The sequence below is a fragment of the Zingiber officinale genome, chromosome 4A (genome assembly GCF_018446385.1).
Source record: "Zingiber officinale cultivar Zhangliang chromosome 4A, Zo_v1.1, whole genome shotgun sequence".
In the NCBI taxonomy this organism is placed as follows: Eukaryota; Viridiplantae; Streptophyta; class Magnoliopsida; order Zingiberales; family Zingiberaceae; genus Zingiber; species Zingiber officinale.
The window spans coordinates 93769134-93779273 of NC_055992.1; positions in this window are offsets into that span (position 1 = coordinate 93769134).

Genomic DNA, 10140 nt, shown 5'->3' on the forward strand with positions numbered 1-10140 from the left:
CAGCTCGAACTAGCCTGGTCGAAGGTGCCTTCCATAGCCCATGATAGTTGAAGGCTCCTTCCGTGCGTAAAGAATGTGCCTTCTATGAAGGCTTGAGGGCATCTTCCAAGCACAGTGAAGGTGCCTTCCAGTAGAAGGCTTCAGCTTCTTTTTCTCTTCCTCTCGCTCTTCAACTTGGGTGATTTCAGTCAATTGAAATAAGACTCATCCGAACCCAATTTCAACCTTCTCCTCGAGCAGCCTTCCTCCCCGGTTTCTCGTCCTTCGGACCGCCGCGCGCATCCTTCTTGTCCACCGGTGTACTCTTCCGCAGCACCTTGTCCCTCAGACGCACCGAGCCCGTTAGCTCTATCCCGTGTCATTTTTCTCGCTAGCTGCGCCTTCCGCTCGATTTTCTGTACTCCTAAGCTCCTGCATACTTAGACACAGGGATCAGAACATAACAGGACCTAACCTAACTTGGTTGATCACACCAAAAATAATCTTGGGGTTCTAATAGTTATAACTACTGTAACAACTATGAAACTATAACTACTGTAATATCATAGCAGCTATGAATTCGTAGCTACTGAAACACGTACTTGTCTTGTTCATATAATTGGTTAATGGATTAGATGGTATGAGATAATATTATAGAAATAGTGTACAAGAGGAGGGTCAATGAATTAGATGGTATGAGATAATATTATGGGAATAGTGTACCAGAGGAGCAGTTGTGTCCTAATATTATAAGGGAAATTGGTGGAGTAGAATGATCTTTTGAATAAAAGTAAAAAGGGGTACTTTTGATGGTTCCAATAAAATAGAGTGTCCTTTTATTTTTGCCCTACCATTTGTTTAAAAGATTTAAAATTTGTTTGTTAACTTGTTATTGGTGGTTTATTTTTTCATATTCGTCGTGCATACTATATTTTAAATTTATGTGTTGAAGATAAATTAAAATTTTTAGAAAATCACATTAAACTAATTAGAACTGTAATTTCTTATTATAGTCGCATCCATCTATAATGAAATAATAGGGTAAGTTTTGTAAAACTAATGGAATGAGACATAAAAAAATTTCGCGTGATGTACAATACGTTAGAATTTAATATAACAATTGTTACAAGATTTATTTCAATATAAAGAATTATTATGTTCATTTTTTTCATAAAATACTGATAATAATATATTTATTTTAACAATAATAGAATATTTATAGTAGTAATTGTGAAATTTCAAAAATATTTAACGATTTAACTAAATAACCTTTTAGTGTTTATTATTTTACTGCTTATTTAGTTTTAGAGAATTTTTTTAGTATAATATTAGTTTTAAATGAATATATTAATAATGAATTTTTATCTTATATATTATCTGAAATTAAATTGGAATTTTTTTAAAGTTATTCCTAAAATTTATTTAATTACATTTACTTTATATCATATATTTAAATTAGAAATTTTATTAGAAATATTAACTTTGTATCATGATACTTTAATTCTATTTAAAGATTATTTTTTCCTAATCCCATTAATATTCTATATAATGTTATTTATATGATATTTATAATTAGTATTATGTAAAATATAGAATATAAACTAGTATTTTTGAAACACAGACAAACTACTAGTAATAGTTTAAAACTTATAAAAACACAACTTTTATTAAAAGAACGGACGAAATGTCCATGAAGATTCTCAAGTTCCACACATGATTTGAGAATTATTTTATGATTTCTTTTGATTTTAATGAAGCATATAACAAAAATTTCGATATTCTAAAGTGATAGTCACAAAAGGCTCAAAGCTTTCATGTTTTCTTTGTGATCACTTAAGAAATTTTAGCTTGTCTAATGTCAACTATTTATGTGGAGTAGATGTTTAGTGCCCGTGGCAACATATTAGATGAACGACGATTAACTTTGTCTCCTGATTCATTAAAAGTCTAAGTATTACTCAATAATTGGATAAGAGTCGAGAAAAGAATCCAAAGAATGCAACTTTTAGATGACGAGGCCAAAGATTTTGATACCGAAGGAACAAATACAACGGTAACGAAAAATAAAAGTGAGTAACAACGTCACTTTCTAATGTAAGAAGATAAAAATGTAAAAAAAAACTATGTGTATTTTGATTTTCCTATATCCTAAGGGGATAAGTAGACAACTTAGCTAAGTACAAATCCTTTTTTAAAGAAATTTAAAATTTAAAAATTAAAAATTTTAATATAATAATCTTGAACCATCAACTGACGATTTCGAACCGTCAATCGATGGTAATCCTATCATAAAGCGATGAAGACAGCTGGCTGGGGATGTGCCTCTACGATTGACCGTATGAAGACTCCACTCCGCTCTGTAAAATCAAGAACGTCAGTGCTGTGTCAGGGAAGGGGTCTCCAGTATTGTCCATCTGACTCTCAAGTCAGTCACCGGAATAGTAGAAGGATGACAAAGAGAATTGTAACAACAATAGGAGCCTAATTACAAATAACACATACCTCCGCTGGTACATGACCCCTCCTTTATATAGTACTCTAGTAGCAGATGTGCACACTTTTCAAGGCGCGTGCATGTTTTCCCAACTGTTCTATGAAAAAACATGTCAGAAAAGTGTCTCTGACACCATTAATTAATAGGATGTGCAAATCCTTGATATGACAGTGAAAGCTTTCATCGTACGATTTGCCTATTGAACATGCCATGCTATCAATGGTACCAACTTCCAGAAGGATACAATGAGAAAAGCAAGGGGTCCCATTGCTTGACTGAGCAGGGGAGCCACTCGACCCGGATTCCCTGCCTGGTTGATCTCAGCTATTATTTTACACGGTCGCTCGGCTTGGTAGGTTGTTCCTCCTCCGGCTGGATAGGAGGTCCGGTCGGACTGACTCTCAATTGGTCATCACCATCGCGCACATCTGTTCGCTTCTCTCTGGTCATCCGGTTGTTGGGGTGTTGCCAACGTCCAGCTGGAAGATCGATCTGATCGGGCCTTCCTTTCGCTCGACCAACCTTGGTGACTCAGTGATTTTGTGCCTTTGATCGCCTTGGCCTTAACCTCCACGTCGGCAGCTTGACGTACCTTTAACTCGTTCTTGGTGGGCTCCTTTTACTACCGTATTGCAAGCTTTCCTCTTAAGTCTAGTCGAAGGAGGTTATAAGTGTTGGAATGTATACTAAAAGCCTAGTTTTTGTAAATATTTACTTAGAAATAAGAATCACATTAGTCAAATGTCTACATGATTAGTGTAGTTGTTCGATTAGTTTATATTATAGTTAACATGGTGTGTGGTGTCACACACAGAAGATCATGTTATCAGTTCTTTATAAATTATAAACAATTGCTCACGACAAGATGGAAAGGAACAAACCATTGGAATAGTCATAGTGTAATTAGGTATTAGTTTATCTTGACTAATAAATTACACTAGTACACTCTAAGTGTATTGAGTAGGACCATTTAAGGTAAGTTCTTTTTATACTGACTTAATAAAAGAACAAGACCTTAGCTATTATGGAAGTGTGTGCTCTTAATTCTAATATAATAACAAGTACATATATTTAGTATTTATTTCTTTGATTTATCAAAGGGTGAGATTTAGCTTGATAAATCAAAAGGCCCGATAAGTTGGGAAATGATATTACTTATAGTGTGTGTTGTTGATTATAGAAGGAAACTGTGTCCTAGTAATGTAGGTTGATAATGTCCCCAAGAGGAGCTCATAAGGATTGTCATGTTAAACTCTGCAGGTGGACTTAGTCCGACATGACGATAAGGTTAAGTGATATTACTCTTGGACTAAGACATTAATTAAAATGAGTTGTCAGTAACTCAATTAATTAGTGGACATTCGACATCTTAAACACAGGGAGACTAACACACTCATAATAAGAAGGAGCCCAAAATATAATTTGGGATTGGTGCGGTAGTTCAGTAATAATTCTTTAGTGGAATGAATTATTATTGATGAAATTAAGTTGGGTGTTCGGGGCGAACACGGGAAGCTTAATTTCATCGGAAGACCAAAACCAATTTCTCCTCTCGGCCCCTATCGTAGCCTCTTATTTATAAAGTATTATACCCACCTATACCCACCTTTATACCCATCCTAAGGTGGCCGGCCAAGCCTTGCTTGGAGCTCAAGCAAGGGGCCGACCAAGTTAATCCTTGGATGAACCAAGTGGTGGCCGACCCTAGCTTGAGTCCAAGCTTAGGTGGCCGACCACAATAAAATTAAAAGGATTTTATTTTTTAAATTTTTTCTTATGTGGTTTCCATGGTTTTAAAAGAGAGTTTAAAATTTAAATCTTTCCTTTTATAACTTTCTACAAAAGATTAAGAAAAGATTTGATATCTTTCCTTATTTGTAGATTGAAAGGAAGATTTTAATTTTGATAAAATTTTTCTTTTTTGTAACCATGTTCATGATTTAAAAAGAGAGTTTAAAATTAAATATTTTTTTATATGTTTCTACAAAAGATTAAGAAAAGATTTGATATATTTCCTTATTTGTAGATTGTAAGGAGATTTTAATTTTAAAGATAACTTTTCTTTTTGGAAATCATCCACATGTTTTAATAGAGAAATTTTAATTTATATATTTCCTTTTATAAACAACCATGAAGGGATAAATTATTAGAGAAATTTTTATTAAAATTTTTAGAAACAAATTAGGAAGTTTTAATTCTTGTGTTGTTAAAACTTTCCTTGTTTGGAGCTTTAAGGTGGCCGACCATATGATTTAAGAAAAGGAGTTTGATTTTAATTAATTAAAATTTTCTTTTCATGACAAAGAAATTAAGGAAGGTTTTATTTAAATTTTCCTTATTTGTCAAGACCAAGGATTATAAAAGAGAGGGTAGGGGTGCCTTTATGGCTAACAACTCTATTCTATTTTCCTCCCTTTCTTCCTTGGTGGTGGTCGACCCTTGCTTCTTGCTCTTCTCCTTTTCTCTTCCTCCTTTGTGGCCGATGGCATTAACACAAGAGGAGTCCTTGGTGGCCGGTTCTAGCTAGGAGAAGAAGGAGAGAAAAGATGCTTTGTTTCTAGCATCCCTTGGAGCTTGGTGGTGGTGGCCGAACCTCACATCTCTTGGAGTTTTTGTGGTGGCCGAAACTAGCTTGGAGAAGAAGGAGCTTGGGTGGTTCTCGTCTTGGTAGATCGTCGCCCACATGACGTCTGAGATAAGAAGAGGAATACAGTAAAAGATCAAGAGGTCATTGCATACAAAGAAAGGTATAACTAGTAATTATTTTCTGCATCATGCTAGTTTTTCTTTGTATGAATTCCAAACACAAGAGGCATATAATTCTAGGTTTCAAATTTGTGATTCGAGTTCATTTTTTTTATTTTTTGAATTTGTGATTCGATTGTTTTTTTTTGTTAAACCTAATGTTATTTTAGGAAATTAAATATTGAATTTCTATAAAAGGTTTTGTCGAGACAGTGGTGGATGATCCCATACCCAAGAAGGCCTAGTGCCTCGTCATGTTTAGCCTGGGAGCCGATTTTAGAAATAAATATTTAATCAACTTTGTAACATAGGTCTGACTTGGATCAATAATGTTAAGTTCCGCTTGCGATCTAAGTCTAAGCCATTAAGAACAGATAAGTTGAATTTGGAATCAATAATGTTAAGTTCCGTTTACGATTCCGAATTTAATTTCTAAAGAACACAATAGGTTGTTAAAAATGGTTCGATACTTGTACAAAATTTTTATACAGTGGAATTAGTACGATCTTCCTAGGACCAACCAACAATAAGTTTGATTGAATGGATGAGCAGTGTCTTCAGTGACCTCCACGGCCAATCGGGCATTCTTGGCTTAGAGCCGCCGCTCGGTTCTCACTTACTGACATGGGTTTAGAGTCATCACTCGGCTATCATTTACTAACATGAGTTTAGAGCTACCACTCGGCTATATCTCACTGACATGGGTTTAGAGCCGCCGCTTAGCTATATCTCACTAACATGAGTCTAGAGCTGTCGCTCGACTATATCTCAATTTGCACCGTTTGTTCGGGGTGCTCGTGATATAGGATGTATACTAAAAGCCTAGCTTTTTGTATAAACATTTATTTTGAAATAAGAATCACATTGGTCAAATGTCTGCATTTAGTAAAATTTAGTTGTCCATTTAATTTATATTGTAGATAACATGGTGTGTGGTGTCACACAGAAGATCATGTTATCAGTTTCTTATAAATTATAAATAGAAGCTCACAACCAAGATGAATTGGGATAAACCATTAGAATGGTTGTAGTGTAATTTGGTATTAGTTTATCTTGATTATAAAATTACACTAGTACACTATGTGTGTATTGAGCTGGACCATTTGAGGTTGTTTCTTTTTATACTGACTGTATAAAAGAACATAACCTCTGTTATTATGGATGTGCGTACTCTTAATCCCGATATAATAACAAGCACATATACTTAGTATTTATTTTTTTAATTTATCAATGGATGAGATTTATTTGTTAAATCAATAGGCCTAATAAGTTGGGAAATAATATTATTTATATGGTATGTTGTTGATTATAGAAGAAACTGTGTCCTAGTTATCTAGGTTGATGATGCCCCCTTGAGGAGATCATAAGGATTGTTATGTAAACTCTGCAGGTGGACTTAGTCCGACATGACAATGAAGTTGAGTAGTACTACTCTTAGAGCTAGATATTAATTAAGTAAGTTGTCAGTAACTCATTTAATTAATGGGCATTCGATATCTTAAATACAAGGAGATTAATGCACTCATGATAAGAAGGAGCCCATAATGTAATATGGGATTAGTGCGGTAGTTCAATAATAACTCTTTAGTGGTATGAGTTATTATTGATGAACTTGAGTTGAGTGTTCGGGTCGAACACAGGAAGCTCAAGCTCATCGGGAGGCCAAAACCAATTCCTCCTCTCGGTCCATGTTGTAGCCTCTATATATATAAAGCCTTGTATCCCAAGCCCATCTTCTAGTCCATGTTAGGGTCGGCCAAGCACATCTTGGTGTCTAAGATGTGGCCGGTCAAGCACATCTGGGTGTCCAAGATGTGGTCGGCCAAGCCTTGCTTGGTGCCCAAGCAAGGGGCCGACCATAAGGGAATTAAAAGGGAGTTTTAGTTTTTAAAATCTTTCCTTTTATAGCTGATCCGACGGTTAGAACACGGGACCCCATAGCGAGGGGTCAATGCCACATGTAAGTCAAAGGGCCAGGTGGTCCATCGGAGAAGGGGAGCCGACCGGACTCATGAGAAAAGGGCAGACCGACCGGCCGACCGATGAACATCCGATAGTAAAAGGTGCCCTGACAGAGATCGGGGTTCCGGCGCTCGATTGAACAGTAACGAAGGGCCGAGCGGACGTCATGATCGTCCGAAGACATAATGTAACATACTGCTAGTAGTCCCTACATAACATCTTACCGAAGATCTCCCCAGCATGCCGATGAAGAGAGAAGGCCGGATGTGATGTAAGTGCCGTCCGGCCGGGCGTAAGAGGAATGCTGGCCGGACGGACGCCCCGGCCTGTGGTCGGTAGAGAAGGACAAGAACATCTTATGACAGCTGTCAAGTCCTATGGCTAGGCCATACTCCAAGTCTGACAACGAGGTATTCTGTTGTCCCATCGAAGACGTGCTTGGACTGTAGCAGTATGACGTCAGGTAAGCTTTCTGACAGACACATACCGAGGTATGGGCTGCGGACACGTATGCGCCTCGGTGGACGTGCAGGAGCTCTTTCACCGCTCTATATAAAGAGCCTTATACTTCGCCGGAGGTACGCGTTCAACACCTTTGGAGCCACTTTTTTCACGGCTTGCTTGCCTGACTTGAGCGTCGGAGGGTCGCCGCTGGGAACCCCTTCCTGGCCCGACTTCTGTGCAGGTTCGCCGGAGTTTCGTACGACTAGCCAGAGATCTACATCAGCGACTCGGAGAGCGTCACGTGCCCAGCGTCCGTTGATTCAGCATTCGGACAGGATCAAATTGGCGCCGTCTGTGGGATACTTCAACTCCTTCCAAGTCCCCGGGCCCGAAACTGATTTCGGGTCCGCTCGCCCGCTCTTGGCTGCAGCCGACTGCATGGATTTGGAGCTGCCGGATGCTCGCCTTCCTTGCTTGGTTAGAGTCACCTCCGGTCGGTCCGATCAATAGCCATCCTTAAAGGAATTTAAAAGAGAGATTTTAATTATAAATCTTTCCTTTTATAGCCATCCACATGGTTTTAAAAGAGAGTTTTAAATTTTAAAATCTTTTCTTTTATAGGTATCTACAAAGGTTTAAAAGAGAGATTTTAATCTTTCCTTTTTTTTAGTTATCTATAATGTTTAAAAAGAGAGATTTTAATTTTGACAAAACTTTCCTTTTTTAACCATAATTTAAAAGAGAAGTTTTAATTTTAATCTTTCCTTTTTTATAGCCTTCTACATTATTTAAAAGAGAGAGATTAATTTTAAAACTTTCCTTTTGTAGCCATCATAATAGGAAATTTAAAGAAGAGAGCTTTTAATTATTGTTGGTTACTATTTGGAATTCCATTCCGCTTTCCCTGTACAAAAATTTGTACAAGCACAAAACTTTCCTAACAACCTATGTGTTCCTCATGAGTTAAACTTGAATTGGAAATGGAACTTAACATTTTTACTTCAAGTTCAACTCATGTGTTATTCAGTAGTTAAAACTTGGATTGCAAACGATACTTAACATTATTAATCCAAGTTTATCCCATGTTACAGAAGTTGATTAAATATCTATTTCAAGGATTGACTTCCAGGTTAAACATGACGAGACACTCGGCCTTCTTGGGTATGAGATCATCCACCACTTCCTAGACAAAGCCTTTCAAAGAAATTGGATATTTAAACTTCTTACAATAACCCTAGGTTTAACTACAGAGACCTCAATAGAAGCACAAGATCAAAACACTAAATCGAAACACAAAAAATGAAACACGAAATCGCTAGCCTCTTGTGTTGATATTTCAGGATCCATACAAAGAAAAACTAGTTTCACTATGGAATTAAGAACTAGTTATACCTTTCTTTGTAAACAAGACCTCTTGATCTTCTACTGTATTTCTCTCCTCCTCTTGGACGTCGTGTGGGTGACGATCTACCAAGATGAAATCCACCCGAACCACTTCTTCTCCTTCAAGAAATTCCGGCCACCAAGGAATGTCAAAATAGGAAACTTTCTTCTCTTCTTCTTCCCTTTCAAGTAAACCGGCCACAAGAAGATGGAGCTTGATGTGCCACCGGCCTTAAGAGAAGAAAACAAAGGGAGAAGGGAAAGAGAGAAGGGTCGACCACCAAGGAATCAAAGAACCACCGACCACCAAGGATATATAAGGTAGACTCCCTCCTTCTCTTCTTCTTCTTCTCCTTCAAGCAACTGGCCACCAATGGAATCAAAAGTGTGCTGCCGACCCTAAGCTTTAGAAGAAAAGAGAGGAGCCGACCACCAAGGAGAGAAAAAGAGAGGAATCATGTAGATCATTATTCTTCCTCTAAGGCACCATCTATCCTCTTTTATAATCCTTGGTAATGGCTAAAAAGGAAAGTTTTAAACATAATTAAAACTTCCTTTTAATTCCAATCATGGCAAAAAAGGAAATTTCAATAATAATTAAAATCTCTCTCTTTTAAATTTCCTATTGTGATGACTACAAAAGGAAAGTTTTAAAATTAATCTATCTTTTTTAAACAATGTAGAAGACTACAAAAAAAGGAAAGATTAAAATTAAAACTTCTCTTTTAAATCATGGTTACAAAAAAAGAAAAGTTTTGTCAAAATTAAAATATCTCTTTTTAAACATTATAGATAACTACAAAAAAGGAAAGATTAAAAATCTTTCTTTTAAACCTTTGTAGATAGGTATAAAAGGAAAGATTTTAAAATTTAAAACTCTCTTTTAAAACCATGTGGATGTCTATAAAAGGAAAGATTTATAATTAAAATATCTCTGTTAAATCTCTTTAAGGATGACTATAAAAGGAAATATTTTAAAAATTAAAACTCCCTTTTAATTCCCCTGTAGCCGACCCCTTGCTTGGGCACCAAGCAAGGCTTGGCTGGCCACATCTTGGACACCAAGATGTGCTTGGACGACCACATCTTGGACACCAAGATGTGCTTGGCCGGCCCTAACATGGACTAGAAGA